Source organism: Camelus bactrianus, chromosome 1, assembly GCF_048773025.1.
Source record: "Camelus bactrianus isolate YW-2024 breed Bactrian camel chromosome 1, ASM4877302v1, whole genome shotgun sequence".
Lineage (NCBI taxonomy): Eukaryota > Metazoa > Chordata > Mammalia > Artiodactyla > Camelidae > Camelus > Camelus bactrianus.
The window spans coordinates 73,251,640-73,265,562 of NC_133539.1; the positions used below are offsets into that span (position 1 = coordinate 73,251,640).

Genomic DNA, 13,923 nt, shown 5'->3' on the forward strand with positions numbered 1-13,923 from the left:
GCAGACAGGTAGTTTTTGGAAGTGTAAAATACTCCTCTTCCCCTAGGATAATTTGGATTCCTGGTCAAATGAAAATGCTGAATTTCAAAAGAAAATACTCTTTATCATCGGATCACCTTTCCTGAACGCCTAAGGCTCAGAAAAGAGAAAGAAGGAGAGAGAGAGGTGTCAGGTACCCGTTTCTTAAATAATATCTGGAAATTAACTACTAGCCGGGGAAGGAAAAGTTTGATCAGGATTGGTTTGGGGGATGGGAAACATTCAAAAGAGACTAGCCTTTTCATTACACTCTGAAAGTAAATAAAAAAGGAGCAAGTTATTTCGTTTACTAAGAGACTCAGTTACTATACTTGACGGCCCTCCGAGGCCATTCAGGATGCTGCTGACAACGTCAAAGCAGAACGCAGCAGCATCTTCGGTTTTATTTTTTGAAATGTGGACAGGACGGAAGAAGTAACTTTTGCTTGGTTCTCCACTGTTACAGAGAAAAACTCTCTCTCTCTTTTAATCATGCTTCTCTATCTGTTTTACTATTGCTGAATCTTTGAAAAGAGCCCCAAACCCAAACGGGGGTAGGGAGTGGCTGCTGGGATGTGAGGAAGAGGAATAGGAGGAATAGGCTAGTCTTTATTTTTTATTGAATTAAAATTGTGTTATCGCCTTTTGATTCTTTATTGAGTGAAACTTATATTATCTTTCAAGGATATGAGAATTTGTTTCCTCGCCCCATCTCCTTTTTGGAGGGTTATTACCCCAGAGCAAGGTTCTAGCGATTTCCTGGACTGGTGCTGTGCTGCTCCTACTGTGTCCAACAGGGGGCGCTGGGCACGAACCTGCGCGGCGGCTCAGCGCCGCTTCACATCTGAGCCGGGTTCCAGCCCCGGAAGGCGAGAGCTGCTCGCGGGGTCGAGTACAGAGCTTTAGTCTTCGTGGATAAAAAGAGATTAAAGGCTAAATTCTTTTTTGGGATGTGTGTGTGCGCGCGCGCGCGTAAGTGTGTGTATGGGGGGTTATCAATTTTAACCAACTACGGAAATGCAGAGCTTTTTACCCTTTGATGTTCTCATAAAGAAACTCCTATCGGTTGAGGAATTATGCGGTTTCTGAGCCAACACTGTAGATACAGTGTGGGGGAAATTATTTAATTTGAAATATATATTTTCCATCTGTTCACATGATCCTTTTAGAAGTACTGACACCCATCACTTTGGCCTGTTCACCCTGCCCCAAGTTTCAGATACTTTACCTATTTCGAAGGCTCTTCTATTAATTTGAAGGGGAAGAAAAGAGACCCAAATATTTAAATCCCCCCCAGTTACTCCTCTGCATCCTCTTTCTTTCTTTCTTTCTTTCTCTCTTTCTTTCCTTTCTTTCTTCCTTTCTTTTAACAGAGACTTTTATGTGATTGACACATTTCACATTGCCTGTTCTGCAAAGCCAAGTATAAATGACAAGAAGTGACTCTAAAAATGTTTTTTGATGTTGGACTACAAAACACCCATGTATAAGATGAAATCTAAATAAAATTGTAATCCACCCACCCCCACCCTAATTAAAAAAAAAAAAAACCCTTCACCTGTATTTAAATAGCGTGTCTTTAATTACAGCAGTTGGGGATGCATGAGGCTGAAATGAAATTAGCAGTCATTACCAGTCCTTTAACTCTGTGGTGCTTTTGATCAGCACTAAATTAGCTTTCCAGTCCTAACAAAGACTCTACAGCAAGCAGTGGGCTGTAAATAAGACAGCGCGACCTGCCCTCAACACCTTTTCTCTTGTCAATCATAGCTCTATCATTCAGCCCAAGATTAACCTTTATCTACCAAATTTCAAAAAAAAGAACGAAAGAAAGAAGAAAAAGAAAAAGGAAAAAGGAGGCGGGAAGGAAAGCCCCCTTACTACCACATGTCGAAATAACAGAGGTTCCTAAGAGCCCCCTTTAAATTGTATTATAATAAGCCCGTGTCAGAATCTGCAATTTCCAAATCATCCCTCCCCACCCCACCCCTCTGCACTTCCCCTGTAGATCAGAAGAGTCAGAATGCTGTTCAGGTGGAAAGGATTCCCTTTTCCTGAATTACTAATTGGGCACGGGCCACCCTCCTTAAGTCAGTTTGCCATTAGTCTCTCCTGTTACTCTAAGAAAATTTCGGGAGAGCGGGAATGTTTGAGGAGAAAACATTGATAATTTTAAGGCATATACATAAGTTTCCGGGATGAAAACAATCAATTTACTCCTCTAATAGTCTCTAGTTTCTAAGCCTGCGGAGAAAAAAACCCACCAACAGCAACAACAAAAACCCAGCTGCTTTTCCCTGTACTGAATTAAGAAAGTAAAACATTGGTTCCAGTTGCCATTAGAGGGCGCCAGAGAGCAAGCCCCATCACCCCTCACTCAACTTCCCACAGAAGCCCTCCTAGCTTCTAGCTTCGCCAAGCTCTGTAATGCCTTCTCTCAGGTAATATTTCCTGCTTATCCTGCCCTCTTGCTTTTCTAGCCCTCTCAGTGTCAATCTCTTATAAAGAACGAGGTGTCGCCATGTCCCTTTCCTTCTCTTTCTTCGCATCCCTCCCCTCAACCACCGCCACCAAAATAGTAAGATGCCAGATGAAGCAGTAGCAACCCCTTCATATGTACCTTTTGACTTAAATCACCACTCTCGATAATCTTGGTTTGGGGAAAGTTCTTTGTAGGGATGAAACGGTAGAATTTAAAATTTTCTAAATGGAAGCCTGAATTTTTCATTTCTGCATTTCTCTCTGGGGGCTCACGGATTTCTTCATTTTCATAGGAAAGGAAACACACACACCATTGCAAGGCAACTGATCATGCTCAGCACTAAAACTGTTCAAAAGAGAATAAAATAATGTCATTTCATTTCTGCATGTTAAAAGAAATCAAAATTAGCATTTACTTCCAAAAGTTAACGCTTTCAGACTTAAATCTGCCTGTGTTAAGTGACTGCCACACAGGGTGTATTTCCAGATCTCTTAAAGGTCAAAAGAAGAAGAAAAAAAAAGAATGAGAGGGGAAGAAAGTGAGTTGGGGGGGTGGGCGGAGAGGAGTGAGCTAGCAGTGAATGTCAAAGTTGGGTTGCAAGCTACTTACATGTCCATGCCAGATCAGGGTGTTGTCTTGTAGCAGTTTGATTGGCAGGTAAAAAAGCGAAAGAACGTGAGGGCTCCCTGAGCCTCTTGTCAGCCCAAGCTTGATCACTTCTCACCGGACAGAACGAGCTGAAGGAGCTTGCAATTCCCCTCTCGTCCTCCATCCAAGGCACAGTGAATCCATTTCGGCTTTTCTTCCCCCCAGTCTCTCCATCAGCCTCCTGCCTTCACCCGCTTCGCCTTACACCAGCCTCCAAGACCTAGCCTAGCTTTGCCACTGCAATCCCCTGCAACAAGAAAAATCGTTTATGGCTTAAAACCCCAAATGGCTGATTTTTTAAAAGAGAGAGAGAGAGAGGGAGAGGGAGAGAGAGAGAAGAGAGAGGGTGAGGGGGAGAGAGGGGGAGCGAGAAGAATGCACCCAGAGAACAACAAAAAAGTCAGTTATCCTAACACTGCTCTATCCCCCCACCGTACAGAAGAAGAATAAAAAAAAAAGCTTTATGTTTTTTCAGTGGGTATTCAAAGATAATTTGATGCCATTGTTTCTGCTACAGATGGTTCTTTTAAATACAATAACACGGCTCTTTGTGCAGGCTACCCACAATAAAAATCGAAAGCGTTCCCCTGAATAACCATTTTGTTCTCTCTTGTATGGGGCCAACAAAAGATGCCGTGAGGTAATGGGTTCTGTTTATTGAAGCCATAGAATAGGGGTTTGATAAAGATTTTTTTAAAGCAGAAGACCTTGCAAGGTCGGGCTGATCTCTTCATATTTTTTTTTATTAAAATATTTGTCCAATAGATTATTCTTTGGTGCAGCTGCAGGTTTCCTCCTCAATTCTTAATCAGCCCAAACATCTGTCTCTTTGAGGAGGCTTTTAAAAAATCTGCAATTGTATCAATGGTGTAGTAACCTTATCGAATCCTGAGTTTTTAGGTTCAGTGCAGGCAGAGGCAATGGAGTTTCAATTCTATTTGGTCTTGATGGGGTGAGGTGGAGGGTTGGGGGAGAAGAGACACACCACCCCCAGATAGAGCGACTGGAGAAAGCCGGGCTTTCCTCCCGCCGCCCCCCACCCCCTGTTGACCATGCACAACTGCACAAGCCAGACACAGATCACTAAGGGCTTGAGCTGTGTCTCCTGATCTCTGCAAGCTCCAGCCGTGCATGTATGTTGGAGAAGGGTTAGGCATGTTTTCTTACCATGCTCCCCTTCTCCTCTGTTTAGGTCTCCAATCCCAGAAAACCTAGGAGGGGAGTCCAGGGGGAGGAGGGGAACCAGCTAAAGGTTAGTCTCTAGGACCCAAAGGGGCCTCCTCCTGGCTCGCTTTCATTCACTGTTAGGTAGCTTTGACTCATTGATTGCTATCCTTCCAGGGGACTGGTGGCCACAGTCTTCCTGCTACAGCACCCCATCCCTTCAGGCTTATTCTTAGAGCCACCCGGCTTCCCCCTCAGTTCCACAGAGCACATCTGCTTCCTCTTGGAGGGGAAGCCCTGTCACCTAGACCTGGCAGAGGTCTGTATCAACTCTGAACCCTGAACTGTTAGGCAGTGAGGGCGCTGCAGGGGCAGTGCTGGGGAGGATGGCTAGGTTTAGCTACCTTGCTGTAGGAATTAATGCCAGGGCTCTCTGGGCCTCCAATAGCCCAGTGTGACAGTAATCCACTTTCATGACTTTGGCTCTGTGTTTGTCACTTGTGGCTGGACAATAGTCTGGGAAAATGGCTTTAATCTTAAAAACAAGTTTTCACTGGGTTCTCTATCTCTGCCCCCTGCCCCATTTAGTCCTCCTTTTCTTCCCCAAAACCATTCAAAATAAAAGAAAGATAAACACTCAAATGAATCTTTTGACTGATCTTAGCTTTTACTTTCCCTTTTGGAAACAATAGTTACTAGTTTACAACTAGTCTAAAGTAATCTAATAAGGGATTCTTGGGGACTATTACTTAGACACCAATTAAAGTCTTTCCTACGAAACTTGAAAAACAAACACAAACAATAAAACAGGAAATTAAACAGTATTTCACATGATTGTTTCTCAATAATTCATTTTATGCCTCAGGATAAACACCTCAATATCAGTTCAAAAAGAATGAAAGTCAGGGCAATACTAAAAAAGTTAGGCACATCTCAACACTCTCTGGATCAAGAACATGCCTGTATAAGTGTGTCGGGGGAGGGAGGGAGTGGAGAATATAAGTCAAGAGTGACCTTTAATAGAACAGGCTAAGGAGTGTGTTACTTTTCTCTCGTAGGAAAGGTGGAGGGGGCATTATGCAAAACTGAAAGTCAATAGGAGAAATACTTCCTCTAACTAAAGGTGGAGTGAGAGACAGCAAATGTAAAATGTTTAATCCAGTGTTTCATAACTTTGCACTAGAAAAGTAATCCACTGAAATAACAGAATACTTTCTTCCTGCTTTCCTTGTCATTTTTTCCTGAACATCAAAACTTATAAAGGATGCCCCAACCTCATAAAAGCTATTTTCCTTTTCCTAATGAACTGAAAGAAGAATCTCAACTGCTTGTCCTCTTTCCACCATGGGAGGGATTTGGGACTGAATCTAAGTCTGTAAGATAGGAAGGTGTCAGTGAGTACCCTAAGGCATCTAAAGGTGAGTAAACCTTATACATCTTATTCAGTCCCAGCCACAAGGAAGTTTAAAATCTCTCAGTTGGCCTCACTCTCTTCTTAAGGACAGGAAAACACTTTTGTAGGTATCTCCCCCAAAGTTGTCTCAAAAGCAGTAATGCAATGGCACTCTCTCTGACATGGGAGAAGGCTTCAGCTTATAACTAAAAAATGCGGAATGCGTCACGATGAAGGGCCAAAGTGACAAACTGCCTTGGTAGGTGAGGGAATCAAGAACCAGTTGCCTGCAACTGGATAATTGCTTTAAAAGAAAAACCTTTCTGTATCCACAAACTTAAGCTGTCTGGTCAGCTCCTCTCTTGCTGGAGCAAACACACATCACCAAAACGATTCTAAGTTATAGGCTTTCTAACCTGATTGGGGAATCCGTATATACCGATTTATGGGCATTTACAGATGGCTCTGAATTGGAAACTTCACTGTTCAAAAGTGCTTTGGTCCAAAGTTGAGCTCTCCAATTTTATAAGCAGCAAGCCGTGCTGGGGAGATGGGGGAGGGGGGCTACCGCAACCCTTACCCTCAGACTGGGACGCATTCAGCACGAACGATTCAGATTGAGGAAGGGAGGGAGGGAGAGAGAGAAGGAAGGATGGAAGGAGACAAGGAAAGGAAGAGAGGGGCTAAAAAAGAGGATTTAACCAGACAAATGGCAGAAGGGATTAGCAATATGGGGCACCAGGGGCCTGGTTTTAAATTGGCGAGTGCTGCTTACAAGGAAACATTATACGCACGATCAGGGTCTGGATGTTCCAGCGAACCAATACCATACAAATCACGAGTTTCACGGAGATGTCATAGTGTCATGCTTTAGCCATCAGCTACAGTGAAAGCTGTAGCTTCCCTCTCCGTAGGCAATCCATCGTCATTCCCTAACTGGCCTTTCTACCTTCTTCACACGGAAATAACTCGGACTCCGACGGCCTCCGGCGCGGGCTGGATCCCGGGGATCCAGCCGACTGCCGGCAAGCAGGGCTCGGATAGGAGCGGCCCGCGCCAGGTCGGAGGGCGACAGCTTCTCCAGCCTGCGAAGGGTACGGCTGCGAGCGCCATCAAATATACCACGGGACTCTGAACGTGCTGCTCCCGTCAACTCGCCCAAAACGATGCAATTACTACTCAAAAGAACTCAACACAACCCCGCCACTTGATGCGCACTTAAAATGACGGGGGAGCGCGGCCGGGCAGACCCCTCCGCCCGACGCCTCCCGGGGAGGGACGTGGTTTAAATCCAAGCTCTTTAGATTCTAAAACCTGACCTGAGAGTGCGCGCGAGTGTGTGAACAGCCTGGGAACCTCATTTTTCAGAGCCTCTAGACTAAACTTCTAGAATAAACTCTTGTAGCCTCGGCCCTCGCTCCTCTCCCCTCCTTTGCTGGGTCAGCGGAAACCCGAGGGCAGTGGGGCCGCGGCTGCACGAGTCTTCCTGGGTCGGGCCTGCCTGCCAGGTTGGCGGGGCCCTGCGGGACGGGCCCGTCTCGCGCGATCTCGCTTGCGTCGGAAAGCAAAGCCTCGGCCAGTCGGGCTCGGCTCCCCGGGCTCCGGAGCCGCGGTGCGCGGCCCGCCCCGCGGCCCTCGCGCGCCGCCGCGTTTCCCGCGCTCTCGGCACGCACGTCCCGGCGCGGCGCCGGCTGCGGGCCCGGCTCAGACTCTGGCTCCGGCTGCGAGAGGGAAGGCGGAGGCCCTCCGCCGAGGGACTGGCGGCGCCGGCCGAGTGAGTGGAAGCCTGGGTTCCGGGCGGCCCTTCCCCACGCTGGGCGACCTGCGAGCCGGGGGCAGGTCCCTCTGACTCTAGACTAAGGGTGTTGGGACCCGCTGGTCCCCGCGAGCGCACAGTGTGGCCGGTTTGGTTCGTTGCCCAGTGCGCCGCGTGCGGAGACGGGAGCCCGGCACAGCCCTGGGAGCGAGGGGAGGCGGGCGTCCTCCCGCAGGACTGGGCCGCGGGCAACTCCGGGGGTGCGCGGGCGGAAAGTCGGGAACGGAGGGCGGCTCCTCTCTGAGGCGGCGGCTCGCCGGGCAGTGGCCACGACCCGGGAAGCCGAGGTGGCAAAGAGGGGAGTGCAGGCTCGAAGGCGGCCTGCTTTCTTAATGGCCACGTACCGTCATGGTCTTCCTTCCCACCCGCGTTCACACTTCTGGAACTCTCTGAGGTGCACCCCCTACCTCCGCCCGCCCCATCTTTGTTTTATGCGGAGACCGGCAGCAGGGACTAAGAAGGGTGTGTTTTTAGAGTTAAGAGGAAAGTTGGAGGCAGGAGTAAGGCCTCTGGGTAGCATTTATCAATGGCCTCCTTAAAGTTTTCTTGTTCTATATGAAATGAAATTACACATGCAATCATCTGTTTTGTGTTTATGTGTTAACAGTATTAAATTTAAAGTGTCAAACATTTATAATAGACCACACATTTTGTGACTCCCTCCCACCCCCAATTTCTTACTTTATTAACATTTTAGAGTTTCAATAAATGGAAATGTCTTTGGTCTTTCAACCTCTGAGTAACAGGGTGGTGGAGTGAGGGGAAGAGACCATGGCGTATTTGTCTTACGTCCCTTTGGCGTATTCTTACCAGTGCCATGAAAGTTTGAAAAGATATTCCAAAGTCTGGTGATTATTCTGTTTCTCGTTTTCAGAGGCCCAGGGATGGGCAGTTGGTATGGGTGGCTTACTAATACATTCTTAAAGAGTAAAAATTGTGGTGAATTTTGGAAGAAAAGGAGCATGACATTGAAGGTTTTGCCTGTGGAAAGGAGTTAATGACCCAAGGAAACTGATTCTAAGGAGAATGTCTGTTTACACCTCCCCTTCCAATATCTTCTCCTAACATTCTCTCTTTACCCTTGAAAAAAAGAGCAACATTCTCTTTGCTTGAGGGTAATAAGAGGAAAAGAACTAACCTTTAATGACCATCTATTATGTACCAGATACTTTCTCTTCTTTAATTCTCATAATAATCTTATAAAATTGGAATTATCCCCCCCCCCTTTTTTTTAAAAACAGAGTAAGGAAGATTCAGCTGGGTTAAATGTCTGTGGTTACACAGCTGGTAAGAGTAGATCTGGGTTGAAATCTAGCTCTATCATTCTAAAACCCAGCCTGCTCTTCAGAACCTGGTAGACTGAGTCCAGATAGATTCCAGCAAGCATCATTGGTTACTGTCTGTTGTTGGTACAGGAGGAAACTGATTGTGAACAGTGTGTGGTCTTGTCTTTTTTTTTTTTTTTTTTTTTTTTCTCCTTTCTCTGGAAGGCAGCTTCTTCATTCTGGCTCTCCTTAGGATCTTTTGGCTATGAAGAGATTGATTTGAGGCAAAGATATAAAGGTTTATGTCTTTTTCTTGTGCAATACCAAAGTTGAACCTGCTGTTTAAACTCAATTTTCTGAAGTTAGATCTCAATTGGCATCAGGTTTAAGCCCACCCATCCGCTGGCTTGATCAAGGTAATGATTTCATGAGGATATACTCACATAGGTCAAACTGAGTATCACTCTTAAAACTCCAGCCTCAGAAACCAAAAGGGTGGGAGGGAAATATAGTAATAACAGAACACATGATTGCTAATTAACCTTATTAACAACTGCAAACCAGTGAACATTTATATTTTTATTTTCTCAGAAAGGCAATTAATTTTTTTTGCCTTCTATTAACTACCTTTCCCCCCCAGATAATCACCTATATCAAAACCACCCTTTAGAAGGTCAGTAGAAATTATTTTAAGACATTCAAATATAAAAAAAAAGTATTGTTATTTTAATAGGCACTGTGGACAGTTTAATTTGTATCTTGTATTAAATTAAACATATGGTGAACAGGGTATAATAGATTTTCTATAATTTAGCTGCCAATGTGGCAACAGCAGCCAGTTACTCTCACCAGCAGACTTGTCAGTGGTTTGTTTACTAGCTTATTTGAATTAAAATAAAGCTTCGCTTCTGCTGACTGCACATCATTATCTATGAGACCATAATCCTGCTAGCAAATCCTATATCTTCCAGAACTGGCTCTTTTGTTTGGGATTACTGAGAGCTTAGCCTATAACAAAGAGGAATAAGGCATCCCTCTCATCCTCATAATTAAGTGTGGGGACTAATTTAGAAACAAACCCAGAAAGATGTACTATTTGGAGTTATATTTCTATACAGAATGGAGGAGAAACAGGATAGGCCAAACACCTGATTGTTAACAGAATGTTTAAACTATTAAGCAAGTGTACTACAGGAATCCAGCTTGTTAAAATTAAGAGCAACAGCAAATAAGGCATTGATGGCCTTTGCACGGGGCAGTAATTCTGTATGAAGGATCTGAAGGTATGTTTGGGAAGAGGAAGTATTAGGGTGTCAAGCAGAAGATGTGCTGTATGCTTTGTGAATGCCATTTATTTTGTTCTTTCATTATCCTAACAGGCTGCACAATTAATAGTTACTGTTATGAGCAGAGTTATTAAAATACTGAATAAAAATAACAAAATAAGTTTTCATGCACTAGGAAAAATATAACTGTCATTGAAAATTGTTAGCATTTTACTTCCAAGGTCCATGAAACTTAGCGAAAAGAATGGGTGATTTCTTGGCTCTTTCCATACATCCAGCTCAAGACAGCTTCATGAATTTTGGTAGCCCAATTCTATCTATATTTAAGGAAAGAATTTCACAACTAGGATGTACATAAAAACAGCTTTTACAGTCCGCAATCCGTATATACATAAACTGATGCCTGTTTGTTAAAGAAGAGGGAAAACACATGGGTTGATTTATCAATGTCTTTAACATTAATTGTCACAGATGGGAATTCTGAGGGCCTATGTGAAACCAAACCAGACCCTGGTGAATTATAAAGCAAGTCCTTAGACTTTTAAAAACATTTAGGCAAAGTGACAGTTCAGAACATCTGTTAGCCTTCTGTCTGAGTATAAACTAGATGTCATGGAGTGCACAGCTGTAGGCATTTTAGGCTTTTTTGCCAACATCTGTCACAGCAGTACAATAATATAGGTAATTATCAACACCTTATATAAACTGTTTGCTATTTTTAATTTCTAGAAAGAGTAAAATTAGTGTTATAGTCCTTGGCAAAAATAATTGAGATGAATATAATCATTTTTCTCTAAAGGATGAATAACTGATCTGATCATTCTTTGAAAAACACACATTTTAAATATTTTCTGCAGCCAATATTGGTATTATGCCATTTTGAGAAGCAAAAATTCTAAGTGACTTTTTTTGAAAAGGCAAAAGTACAGTAAGAAGGAGGATAGAAAGAGGCCAATAATTTGCTATTCAGAGCAACCAAAGGTGATATGTTTTGTGATAAGAGGATAGAGTTTGTTAATAACACACAATTGTAGCATTAATAGATTCCATATTCATAAAGATTAATAAGTCATTTTATAATGTCAGTATAGCAAAATTTGTATTATGAATTATAAATAGTTGTCTTCCTCCCCTCTCCTTGATCCTTTGGGTCCTAGAATTTTGCAGAGAAATGGCGTATAAAACCATAATTCACATCTTACTATCTTAGTTACTAAAGTTGATTTGAAAGTGTTAGCACATCATGTAAATATCCAAGGACCCTTCATTCTTTTAGTGCCCCCAGGATATGGATCATGTACGGTGCTTATTCTAAGATACTGGGCATTATTGTCTTGTAACTGATTCCCTTGACCCATACTATAGTTGTTTTTCAGTCTAAAGAACTCGAAGCAGCAAGACTGTATTCCAAAGCACCTGTTCTGGGGAAGATGCCAGTCAATAATGTCTTATTGAAAGATCAGGCCCAGCTAGAGAAAATAAAGGAATTGAGCTGCAGTTTGATTTCATCATCTAAACATGCAATGTAATCTTAACCAATTCATTACACACTCCTTTTGTTTCCACTACAAAAGGGATGTTGCCTTTGTCAGAGGTTGTAATTCCAGTATGTTCAAGCAAAGACAAGGGAGAAATTGAAAAAGTGCTATCAATTCTACCCACAGCCAGGGAGAACTGTAGGGTCAGAAGGTCATTATCACCATCCCAGGTACAGTTTAAACTAGACCACAGATAGTTGAAGTTTCCATGTTGCAATAGAAAGGCAAAATAAAGAAGACTCACAGAAAATACTGAGTAAGAATAGGAGTAGGAAATCATATTCTTGAACACATTTGATTGAACACACGAAGAATCAAATGAGGTAAATCTCTGTTTGGACAATAGTTGTGGATGCTTAAAACTATGCTTGCTTAGAACAATTTTATGGAGGGCAGAAATTTTATTAATGGGAGGCTACCATGGCAATAAAAATAATCACAGATGTCAACATTCATAATCTAAAGGTTTTGAGAGGGTCAAATGTGGAGAAGGAGCAAATAAGTATAGATGTAAAAGGCAGACAACTTGGTCCAAAAGAAAAGATTAAAAGTAAGATGGCTAAAGAAAAAGAGAAATGTGATAGATACTTACTGAGACTAAGACTGTGCGGTTTGAGAGAAGAGCAAGAGGATATTGATTACCAAATGGAGTATTAGGGACCAAATAAAATGTAGGGCCTGTGAGTGTCAGCACTTCCTAAGGAGACTGATCAGCTGTGAGAAATTAGTCTTGGCAGGAGAAACATTTAAAAATAATAGTAGTACCGTTTTGAAGTCTGTTAAAGTGCGTTCATTTTATACTTCTCAACGCTGTATTTCTTTACCAGTGAGGAAAAAAATCAATGTATTTTGACATCTAGGAAAGGGGGGAGAAGAGAAAGTAACCCATTTCCCATACAACTTAGAAAATGCTTTATTTTTAATGATGAATTTAACTCCTTAAGAGCTTTACTTTTTTTCCATCAAGTTTTAAACGTTCAGGACAGAATAATATAACAAGGATATCTGCAATGTCAGATACCAGAGTGAGCTTCAGGAATGACTGGCTAAAAACAATCCTCACTACAGTTGTGATTTGTAAGCAAATACATGCTATTTCAGAGTTTATATTGTGAATATGAAGATATATTTGTGTTTAAATATTCCTCCTTGATTACTTGGCACTCCTTTATTGATAGGAATAATACTTTGTTAGGATCCATTTTGTATGTTGAAAATTATTTGCTAGGAATCAGAGCTAACTCTGATCGACCTGCTGAAATAGACACGTTTGCAGTCTGCATTCTCTCATCTTCTTCCCTCTTTTGTGCTGTTGCTTCTCCCGGCTTGTGCCCACTGCCCTCATCTTTCTTCATTAAGTGTCTTGATCTAGGCAGATCTTCCCTAGGTAGTGTCCGAGGCTTGCCCCATCTTTCCACTCTTCAACGTCTGGAACAAATGGCTAATAAATGGGTTCACCCTAATGTACTAATGACTGATAATTACATTGTGTTCTTTCTTCAAAGTTACTAGCTTTATGCTGGAAGCTCTTTGAAGGAGAAGTGGACACAGATCTTGGTCATTTTTGTATCCTCTCTATCACCCAACAAAGTTCCTTCCCTATGATAAATACACATTAACTCCTAAATGAATATTTCTTGAGTTTTATGTTTTTCTCTCCACATCTAGTTATATATCACTGAGAGTAATCCTTTATTTTTTATTTTTAGGTTTTATGTTATTTTTTAGGTACTAACAGAGAGATACAGCAGTCAAGCAGAATCAGAGTCTTTAAAAGTGATACTTTTTTCCTGACTGACATTTATATAAACATATTAAAGGGAAAATTTAAAAGGAAAATGTACTCTATAATACAACCATCCTAACACTGTAAATAACTTCTCTATATTCCTGTCTGATCCTTGGCTTACAGATAATTAAAAATTACATTTATAGTACACATATTTTTGGATTTTTATGTTTGTTTAATTTTATTGTTTTGAAATTGAATTTATCATGAAGGGACAAAGATTTACGCTAAATATTAAAATCTCTAATGATGAAATTTCAGACCTTCACACACAAAAACCCCGGAATATATTTTTGGATTGGGGAAACTTTTTCAGAGCTCTCTAGGGGCTGTGTTTCTGAATCTTTTATAGTCTAACTCATAAGGTCTTCTGTTTTAGAAGCAGACATTAGAAACATAGGATTTTAGGAACATATGGTAGGTAGGCCTTAGAGAAAGAGAAGTTCCAAAATGAGATTTAATGGTAGGCGCCAGCTTCTATAACTGAAGGCATTTACCTGTCCTGGAGTCTGTCTAGAAAAAAG

At 42.3% G+C, this 13,923-nt stretch overlaps 2 long non-coding RNA genes across 4 annotated transcripts in view; one reads left to right on the forward strand and one right to left on the reverse strand.

The window, feature by feature from the left end:
* Nucleotides 1–13,923, reverse strand: part of LOC123614783 (uncharacterized) — a 654,335-nt gene that overhangs the window by 37,924 nt on the left and 602,488 nt on the right. The window contains exon 9 of the long non-coding RNA XR_006722257.2: nt 3,110–3,395. This is a non-coding gene — a long non-coding RNA (uncharacterized LOC123614783). The remainder of the gene's footprint in view (nt 1–3,109; nt 3,396–13,923) is intronic.
* The window catches only part of LOC105063334 (uncharacterized), a 121,523-nt gene continuing 114,077 nt past the window's right edge, over nt 6,478–13,923 (forward strand). For all 3 annotated transcript variants that reach the window (XR_012508170.1, XR_012508169.1, XR_012508171.1), the window contains exon 1: nt 6,478–7,479. This is a non-coding gene — a long non-coding RNA (uncharacterized LOC105063334). The remainder of the gene's footprint in view (nt 7,480–13,923) is intronic.